At 39.3% G+C, this 10889-nt stretch overlaps 1 long non-coding RNA gene across 1 annotated transcript; it reads left to right on the top strand.

Annotated features, from left to right (window-relative positions):
• Nucleotides 1–9280: 9280 nt before the first annotated feature.
• LOC139068935 (uncharacterized) lies at nt 9281–10000 on the top strand. The gene is made up of 2 exons (XR_011520182.1): nt 9281–9733; nt 9797–10000. It is a non-coding gene; the product is annotated as an uncharacterized lncRNA (long non-coding RNA).
• The last annotated feature ends 889 nt before the right edge of the window (nt 10001–10889 follow it).

The raw sequence follows: 10889 nt of genomic DNA on the forward strand, positions 1-10889 counted from the left end.
CCAAAACAGAAGTAATCGTTTTTAATCCTCACAGCATCCCGGCTACTCATCAACCTGACCTCAACTATCTCTCACCTAATGTCTCCACTGTAATTTCCAACCTTGGAGTTAAAATAGACCAGGCTCTGAAGATGGATGCTCAGGTCAATAACACAGTTAAATCATGTTTTTACCACCTCAGGCGTATCTCTAAACTTAAGCACATCCTGAGTGTCCGTCTTCTCAAATCAGTAGTCCACACTTTCATCACTTCACGGCTGGATTACTCCAACTCCTGCTTATACGGCATCAGTAAAGCAGCTCAATCTAGACTTCAGCTAGTCCAGAATTCAGCAGCTAGGTTCCTGACTGGAGTTGACAGAAGACAGCACATTACACCAATTCTAAAATCTCTCCACTGGTTGCCCGTTCATCTCAGGATCAATTTCAAAATCATGCTGCTCACTTATAAATCCCTGAACAGTCAAGCTCCTCCATATCTGTGTCAACTCGTCCATTACTACAATCCGCCTCGTGCTCTCAGGTCTGAGGATAAGCTCCTCCTAGCTCTTCCAAACGCACGTCTGAAAAGCCGTGGAGAAAGGGCTTTCTCTGTCTGTGCTCCCTAGCTGTGGAATGCATTACCACTACTAGTGAGGCAAGCACCAACAATTAGCATTTTTAAATCTCGCATGAAAACTCACTACTTCAACCTTGCATATAATACATAATCATGGACCACTTTCGACATCTGCATTCTTTCTACAATAGAATGCACAATAATTAACATCTGTATTACTGTGGTTCTTTCATATGTTTTTATCTGTTGTTTCACATTCCTTTGTGTTTTTAGTGTTTTACGACTGTTAGTTCGAGTATTTTCTTGTTTTCATTTTTTCTTATAAACTATGCTTTAAATGTCATTCTGAACGTGTTAATTAACTGTAATCTTTTAATGTACAGCGCCTTGTCTGGTTGTAATGCCATGTTGAATGCGCTTTATAAATAAAATGGTATGGTATGGTATGGTATGGTAAACAATTTAATTTTCACGTTCTTACAATATAAATATCACATTTGTACAATAATAATGTATTGTACAAATGTGGAGGTCATATTTTTAGAACAATAAAGTTGTGATGCTATAACGTGATATTGCTCCAATTTAATTTTGCGGTGGTGGCAACATACACTTCCATATTATTATGGCCAGTAATGATTTTATTTTATTTATTTATATATTTTTGGGTGCATACAGTTTTCTTCTTTTATCTCCTTTAGCCCAAATGGAGCACAAATGTCTCTCAATGGATTTTCTGCCCCTACCAAATTCTTTAAAAGTCCTAAAAATGAGATTTGACTGTAGGTTTACTAAACATACTTAGTTTAGGTTTACACTTAGTAGATTTGATTTGAGTTTAACCGTTTTGATAAATAACAGTTGGGATTTTATACATTTTTGTTAAATCTTACAGAAAAGTTTTAGCTGGTTATTACTAGGGACAAGAATCAATTTTTTATAGTGTACTTGAGGATTTTATTTAATTTTAACCCAAAACAATCAGTTTTTTTAAATCATTTAAAGAGTTTAAATAATTTTTCACCAAGAGGGAATAAAGTCTACTAATTTAAATTCATGAAAAATCATTAAGAACTTGTTTTATTTCATTTAAGCAAATTATTGTTTTAAATCAATTATCTGAAGTGTTTTTCTGAAGCAGGGGCTTTCTGTCTGTCCTCAAGTGGGCATTGAGTGCTTTAATTTTATTCTAAACTTAACTAAATACTGAGATTTTTATTAAATGATCTCAGATGTTTAGTGTGTGCACTAAGTAGAACCAGGCTGTTTTTCTCCTAAGAGAACTCAAAACATGTCTAACATGAATGTTTCTGCCATACACCAAATAAACACAAAATATGAGTTTTTAAAAGGAAAGTTCAAAAGATATAAACAACAGAACTGATAACATGACAATTTAATTAGACTTTACAATAATAAATGACATATTTTCATCTGCTAAGTGTTTTAAAAATCAGTCATATATGTCTTTAATTTTTAATTCATAAACACAGCACCAGAAATCACCTTAAAATGCATAGTCAGGGATATATGACGCTCACCCTGCAGGTGGAAGATTATAAATACCTGAGTAACGTTATATTTATACCCTGCAGAACTCACAGAGCAATGTTCCCATATGAAATAAGTTTTAGATGCTGAGGTGTGATGCATGGCTCGCAGGTGTTGGCCTTTTGAAATCAATGTAAGGACGTGTGAGCTCTTCAGATTGGTGTAGCAGGACTGGGTGTTCAAACCTGCAAATAGAAAAGTATGTTAAAAAAACAGATCTTGATTTTTTTGTGTGACTGAAAGAGTAAAATGTTCTGCAAGACTTTAAAAAGATTATGTTATATTTTCCCCCAACACATGCAGGTGTGTGCTTAATGACTGGATGCAAAACAACCAACAAGACAGATTTACTAGTTTATTTATTATCTATTTATTTAAATCCATTCTCTTCCACTTATCTGGGGTCAGGTCGTGGGGGCAGCAGCCAAATCAGGGAGGCCCAGACTTCCCTCTCTCCAGCCACTTGGACCAGCTCCTCCACGGGAATTCAAAGGGTTCCCATGCCATATAAGAGACATAGACCCTGCAGCATGTCCTGGGTCTTTCTTTGGGTCTCCTTCTGGTTGGATGTGCCTGGAAGTCCTAGATGCCCGAGACACCTCAACTGGCTCCTCTTGATGTGGAGGAGCAGCGGGTATCCTCCAAGCCCCTCCTGGAAGACCGAGCTTCTCACCCAACCTCTAAGGGAGAGCTCAGACACCCTGTGGAGAAAATTTATTTCAACCGCTTGTATCCACGATTCCATTCTTTGGTCACTACTCAAAGCTTGTGACCATAGGTGAGGGTAACGTAGAATGACTGGTAAATCTAGATCTTTGCCTTCCGACTCAGCTCTCTCTTCACCACAACAGACCAGTACGCCCGCATCACTGCAGACGCAGCACCAATCCGCCTACCAATCTCACGCTCCATCTGTCCTTCACTTGGGAACAAGACACCAAGATACTTATTAAACTCCTCCACTTGGAGCAGGACCTCGTCCCTGACCTGGAAAAGGCATTCTACTCTTTTCCTTTCATTTTCTTTTCTTTGCTTTTATGTATTCATTTTTTCTGTTTGTTCATTCATTCATTAATTCAGTCAGTCATTTTTATTTAGTTAATTAATTTATGACATTGTTGCTTGCAACCCACAACACCTTTTCATTTAAAGATCCCACCTCCTCTGCTGCAGAGAGTCTACATCAGAGTAGTACAACAAATCCTGTAAGAGGTCATTACACAGAGTTACATTAAGCCATAATGACTTCAGGACCTGAAGCAGCCATTTTCTTTGTTTATGTCCCAGGCTGGCAAAAAAAAAGAAGACATTTTTGAAATTCATCCAGAAACATCTGAAGGCATCATCGAGGCTAAAAGCCTAATACATTAAGTAATACCTGTTAACGGACCTTGGTTGATGCTTTCTCATTGATCCAAACAAATCCCTAGCCTGCCTTCTCCTTCTTCTTCAGGCACTCGAGGAGTACAGACGCTTCCCTCTTTCGCTCCCTCATCTTTTGTTCCTAAGGCTCTTTGTCCTGTCTGTCCACAGAGCGCTTCTCTGCATTTCTTCAGAAAAACTCAATTTTTTACTAACCATGGATTTGATAAACTGATCATTCAATGAAATCAATAAGATTTTTTCAACAATGAGAACGTAGCAGGGGGCTCCCACATGTCCACAGGGGACGCACCTGGTGGGATATATTTTGGATTCCTGAAAGGAGTGGAAAATCATATGCCTCTCCCAGCTGTCCATTGAGGACATTGAAGACGTGTGGATATTTGATCTGATGATCAATGGATTTCTCCTGATTGGAGTGGGAGGAAATCTGGTTTTCTGGAAATTTGGGAGGACGGGAGCGATTGGAGGGCGAACCGCACCCACGGAAAGCACCGAGACTTCTCAGACTGGGACGTTACTTTTAGGTGAATCGTAAGCTGGACAATGTTCTAGCTGCGATACCGGTATTAGTGTGCAAACTGGATGTCATCTCGGAGAGAGGCACCGGATGGTATGGACAAGCTTAAAACCCAAAATTGGCTTCACTGAAGGACTGGAAATGATCAGTTTAAAGACTGAATGCAGAGAGGAAAATTATCTCAGCCTGACCCAAACAAATTCTTGTTATCTGAATCTGATGCCCTGGTAGCCTTGAGCTGCAAGCAACTAAGACCCCCACGAAGGAATGCAGACAGCCCCCCACCCCCCGCCTTCGGATTGGTGGACTTCAGCCTGGCGAGGTCATCAGCTGGAGGAGACAATGGGCTCCTTGCTTCTCCCAAGATCTCTCTCCCACCTGTGACTGTACAGTAGATGAGCGCCGTAGATGGCTGCTCTTGCTGGGGGAAACAGGACCCCCCGGCCTTCCTATTGGAATAACATGTTATATTGTATTGTCTGAAGTCTGTTGCATATCTGTCTGAGGTGTTTTTTATTTTTATTTATTTTTTTTGCAGAGCAAAGCTGCCCTCCCTGTGGAGGGTAACTCTGAAGTGCCTTTTTCCCCTCCACCTGAACCAATCCTCATGTAACCCTCTTATCTCTATTAAGGTAGCGCAACTCGGGTTGCGAATGACCACAGTCACCAATTCTTGTCATGTGTCTTGCCCATGTATGTCTGATCTCTGAATTGTGTGTACTGAAACTCTAATTTCCCTCTGTGATTAATAAAGTATTGATTGATTGATTATTGCTTGATTGACCATGTTGGCTATCTTCTGCCTTTAATTTAAAGCAGGGGCGCCAAATATATGGGCTGTGGGTCAAACCCGGTTGCTAGGGGATTCAATGTGGCCCACTGGAAAAAGGTTGAAAGTAAAATAAAAAGCATGAAAATTCTAAATTCAAATGATGCTCGAATGTCCCTGGATCTAGAGATGGTCCAGCAGAAATGACCTGATTTTAAAAGCAGGGAAATTGATGAACTTTTGAAACAAAATTAATTAAACAAAGCTAAGCTGGATATAGTATGGTTATTATTTTTAACCCATTCTTAAGGAATAAATTGTCTATTGTATTGAGTTTATTTTATCTCATTACGATTGAACTTATTGTATTTTAGTGTTTTCTCCCTCTGCTGCATAACCTTTACCTTACTTTTACTTGGCTGTAAACGAAACAAATTTCCAAATTGTGGGACTAATAAAGGTTATCTTATCTTATCTTAAAACAAAAGCTGCAGAACAAAAATACGTGTTTCTATCGAGAACCATTGTGCGTTTTACAAGAGGCAAAGTAAAGAATTGGAGAAAGGTTTGGTTCAGCAGCAACAAATGCTGGTGACTTTAGAAAAATAATTACAGGAGCAGAAAAAAGCGAATGAAGCTTTACAAGAAATCTGCTCAGATTTTAAATGTGAAACCGACAAGTCCCGTTTTCTGGAGTCCTGAGAAACGTTCTGATCGAGAACTTAGAAAAACTGGAGGAAAGAAACAATGCTTAGAGAAGAAAAAGATGAGAAAATCAAAGAAGATAAGAGGTTTATTGACAATCTGGAGAATTGTAAACATGCAGCTTGTAGAAAAGAACATTTTCATCGACAATCTGCCAAAAGATTTAGATCAAGAACGTCTGTTCAGATTGATCATGGCCAGAAGGACGCCCCGCATGAGGTTATAAGAAGGAAATCAAAGTCTAAGATGAATTACTGCCATGAATGGAATTTTGCACCGCATTCCCTTTTTTTGAGTTTCATCTTGTAAAACAAGAAGAAAAAAAAAGAAAAAAAAACTAGTTAAACAGAAATTTGCATGTTTTCAGGTCAGATGAATTTACTTTAAACATTTACAATAAAAGTGCAATTCAGCCTGAAACGGACCAGGTGGAAGTAAAAAATAAAATAACTTTGTGTTAAAATTATGAAGCAAATGAAAATTATTGACAAAGACTGAAATCAAAACTAAAAAAATAGGAACGACAAGAACACTAAGATGTGGACAGAAATGCTTTGATGTTCTCAGCTTTATCTTTTTTTATACAACCTTGTCTTGAGATTTAATAAATTAATCTCAGCTTGAAATATGATAAACTGACTCAGTCAAATGGATTAAAAAGAATATCTTGGATATTGAAGAAAATGAGTAATGTGCAAAAATGACTTTTTATTTTTCCACTAAATCGGATCATGTTATAAACATGCTTGTGAATGTAAGTAAACAAGCAGAGGAAGAATGTTGTGTTATGATCACACAAACCCTCTGTCTGACACTGTTTTGGCACTCATGTGGCACATAAAGGCATCCCCAGTCCGTTAACTTATTCTGGTGATGGTTGTTTGACGTGGTGGAAGAGTGGCGATGTTCTGCTGTGGGAGAGTTCAAGAACATCTGAGTCAGAACGTTTCAGCAGGAAAAATCCACATGTTGGTACAGCTGTCTCTGGGTTTCAGTGCAATCATGCAGGTATAAACCAGCCGTCACACTCCTCTAACCTGAAGCATGTGTACACCATCATGGTTTAGGAGAAGGATACAGAAAGCTGTTTCAGAGATTTCAGCTCTCTGTTTCCATAGTTAGGAACATATTAAGGAAATGGAAGACCACGGACACAGTTCAATTTAAGGCTCCGAGTAGCAGACAAAGTAAAATCTCAGATAAATAGAAGCAAAGAATGGTGAGAACAGCTAGAATTAACACACAGACCAGCACCAAATACCTACAGCACCATCTAGCAGATGGAGTCACTGTGTATCATTCAGCTATTCGGCACAGTTTACACAAGGAGATGCTGTACTGTATGTGAGAGTGATGCAAAAGAAGCCTTTTCTCCACCCTCAACAAGAAGAGTTGCGTGAGGTATGCTACTGCACATTTGGACAAGCCAGTTTCATTTTGGAATGAGGTGCTGTGAACTGTTAAACTAAAATTGATTTATTTGTGCATAACAAGGGGCGTTATGTATGGAGGACAAAGAACACAGCATTCCAAGAAAAGACCTGCTGCCTACAGTAAAACACGGTGGTGGTCCCATCATGCTGTGTGGCTGTGTGGCCAGTGCAGGGACTGGGAATCTTGGTAAAGATATTAGCCAGAGGCAAAATTCCATTGAATGTATAAAGAAGTATTAAAACCTCAGATGCAAAAAGGTTTTTGGATTTTCACGGCTGGAATTTTAAGAAAATCTGATGTTTTTGACTAGTGCGGCTAAAAAAGAAACTAGCTTCCGGTCTAAGACCTGGGTAGCTGGTGACGTTTCACAAGGACGTCTGCTGAAAGAGCTATTGTAAACAACGCCCAGCTCTGATGTTTCTGCGTTAGCGTTATAGCAGAGAACGATGTGTCATCATCAGATGTAGCTTCTGAAGCCTCTGCTAGTCGGTCAGATTTGTTTTTTCTCTGGGGGTACCGCCACGACAATGGATATTGGATTACCAGAGAAGTTCTACCAAACTCCAAACCCCGCTAGCTGGATATCACTACTGGAGGTAGCTATAGTTTTCTGTATTTTTATGTGTGACATAGAGGATTTTACTATAAGGCTTGAAAACAATTCTCTTCAATTATTGTTTCCAAAGGTTGTGCAAGATGATGAAAACTTGAAAAATGAATCCGAGCAACTGAAAAAAATCAGTTTAAAGTACAGTTTTTGCCCCATAAAACACAATATATCCATAAATACATTTTAAAAATGATATGTATTGCTTCTGTTCTTCTAGAGCAAGTAGTCTTGTCGTCTTTCTCCACCATGTGGTTGCAATTTAAAGAAGTGTTGAGACCAAAGGCCAGGTCCACAATAGGAGCACACTGTATGCACGGTGGCCTCTGGCGTTATCCTTAGAGGATGGCATATGATTCAAACTGTTTGGATCATCTAAAGCTGGGCTCGATTACAGAGAATCAGTAACATGCACTTAAATAGAGGAGATGCATGCAAACTGGTATCTCTGACAATAAGCCTTTGGTAACTCGTACCAGTCGTCATAAGTTAGAATACTTTCATGGATTTGTCGAGATGCAAAGGAAAACTTTAGAAGAACTGTTAGGACAGTCTGATGAACAATACAAGTGGTAGCTACATTAAAGGTTACAACAATTTTGCTTGTACTGTGGAATAGTTTGTTATTATTTAATACATTTAGATAATCTAAAGAAAGAAAATGTCCCAAATAGAGTTCTTTTTCATATATTCATGAAAACAAATGTACAGGATGTGGCGGGGACAGAAGTGAAGGTTACAAACCGTAAAATGATAAAGTGAGCACAGAGCTGCAGGTTTTAGATCATTCTCTGAAGTATCACAGACCTGTTCATTATTAGTTACAGCAGGGAGGAAAATTACAACCTTTTCTGTTACAACAGCATGAAAAAAATACTTAGTTTGACTTTATAAGTTATGAAGTCAACCAGAATCTTCCTGATTCTGACTGAGTTGTACCAGATGGTGCTGAGCCGGGACAGCATGAGTCAGAGGTGCAGAGAGGCCTTGAGAAGTCCTGCAGTCTCCTCGATTAAATGTAAGAACGTTTTATCACACACACAATAAAGAACATGGCTCCACGGTGCAAGTAGCAATGCCTCGATCAGGGAAGGCAATGGAACTTTAAGAACATTAAAAACATGTCCACAAATATAACAGAACAAAATTAAAGTCAAGCTGTCTTGTTTGGTTTTATTACTTGCGTTTTATGATGTTGTCGAGAGATTTTGTTACATGTCTTGGCTGCTCACACGTGCAACTAGTATTTGATTTCTTACCAATAAATGTCCAAATTGTTTTTGCAGCAATAAATCAAACTAAAGAAAAACATGAAGGGTGGAAGAAAAAGACTCCTGACTTTTTTCACCCACAAGGTGATAAACAGGTGGCAATAAGTGTTTATTGGACACAACATCTAAGCCAACCTGAAATAGGAATAACTATCAAGGTGTTTTTAAAATACCAAATCAATACAAGGTTGTGATACATGGTATGCTCAATTTCTGCTATTTCAGATTGATTGTTAATGTACATTTACATATTCTATTCAGAAATTTCTGAAGAAAAATCAAATGCTTTTTTTATTACAGTTATAACATACTGTTTTGGTTTAAAATCCCAATTCTAAACCACACACCAGCTTTAAATGCTAATAGCTGAATAAAACCAGAATTATACTTAAAATAATTAAACCTGAGACCATCAGAAAGATTGTGATCTTGACCACAGTCTTGATACAGGAACCTTGAATAAATAGTTGTCATACTTGTTTGCATGCACTTAGCCCCTTTTGTCATGATCATGCCCTGACCTCTGTGTTTTCCTGTCTCCCTGCAGCAGCAGTCATCTAGCTGATTAATTTCACCTGTGCTGCTCCCTATTTAAGCACCTGGCTCCTGCTGCTCAGTGCGAGATCGTCTGCTGCCCTGTCACAGTCCTTTGAGTGTTTGTGCCTGCCTGCCTGCCTGCCTGCCTGCCTGCCTGCCTGCCTGCCTGCCTGCCTGCCTGCCTGCCTGCCTGCCTGCCTGCCTGCCTGCCTGCCTGCCTGCCTGCCTGCCTGCCTGCCTGTTCGTTACTGACCTGTGCCTCCCTGACCGCAGAGCCCGTCTGCCTGTTGCCCGACCTCAGTCTGTCTGACCACAGAACCCATCCATTGCCTCAACTCCATCCTGAATCTGAGCACTCGCCCTCATCAGCATTCTTCACCGCTGCTGTTTTCAAAAGGTCAGTCACTATTCAGATTGACATCTGAATTATCTTCCTCGCTGACTGTTTTCTGTCTCCCAGGCCATGCCACCCGGAACCGACTCCAGCTGGTCCCGATCGCTTCAACAAGTCGTTTAATAAACTCTTAAAATCGTTCTCTGTGTTTGGCTGATGTTGGATCCGGCTGATCGTCACTAGGTCTGACTGTAACACCTTTATTATGGTATAAGTGATGTGATCACCCCTCCCAGTGTGGAGATCTGCACTCTGACTGCTTTCTAGTATTTAGTTATATTTCTTGAGTGAGTATTTAATTTTTATACTGTACCATGTTTTGCTTGCAATTTGTGACAATGAATGTTGTGTTTATAGATCATCAATTGCAGTTTGTCAAAATAGGGGGCCCCAGAACATTATCTTGCATAGGGCCCCCACAATGCTAGAAATGGCCCTGACTGAGCTGGTGCTGATCTAACGCGTGTACAAGGGTTAGGGTATAGGGTAGGTTTTACCTAGAACATCCAAATATCCTGTAACTTTGGGTGCATCTGTAGGCATTAAATACCAGTTAAACAAACAAGATGAGTTGATAAGAATTTGCTCTCATTACTACAGTTTCTAACATGAGAAAATCAAACCAGATCGAACATGGCTCATATGTTTATCATTGTGGTTCAGTTCGACACACAGGCCTGTTCTGGTTTGACGATCATTTCGTAATCTCTGACATGGCAAAGAGGATTTAATTACTGACACGCAGCAAACACGGTAAAAGCAGCAGAAAGCCACAAACCTTTCTAATTTAGAGGATTTGGCAGTATTTTGCAGCTTCCTGTACAAAGAGCCCATGTGTCCCTCGGAGAGTGTGCGTTCTCATGACAAGATTAAGAAAATATAATTATAGTCATTACAAATAAACATGGAATACCACAAGATATAAACAAAACCTAGAGAGTCTTATCATTGGTAAACAACAGGGACGTTTGATTAAGCATAATCTTTAGCTCTCATGCAGGATGGAGGGAATTTATTCAGTTTTACTTCGGTTTTATGTATTTTCTAAGCTTGTTTAATATCACTGCTAACCAGTTCTGTAATTTTCATATCAACGTGGTTTGTTTAGAAACGTGTGAGGGTTCTATTTTTAAATGACATAAGTAATGTTGACCTGTTT

This window comes from Nothobranchius furzeri, chromosome 3 (assembly GCF_043380555.1).
Source record: "Nothobranchius furzeri strain GRZ-AD chromosome 3, NfurGRZ-RIMD1, whole genome shotgun sequence".
Classification (NCBI taxonomy): Eukaryota; Metazoa; Chordata; class Actinopteri; order Cyprinodontiformes; family Nothobranchiidae; genus Nothobranchius; species Nothobranchius furzeri.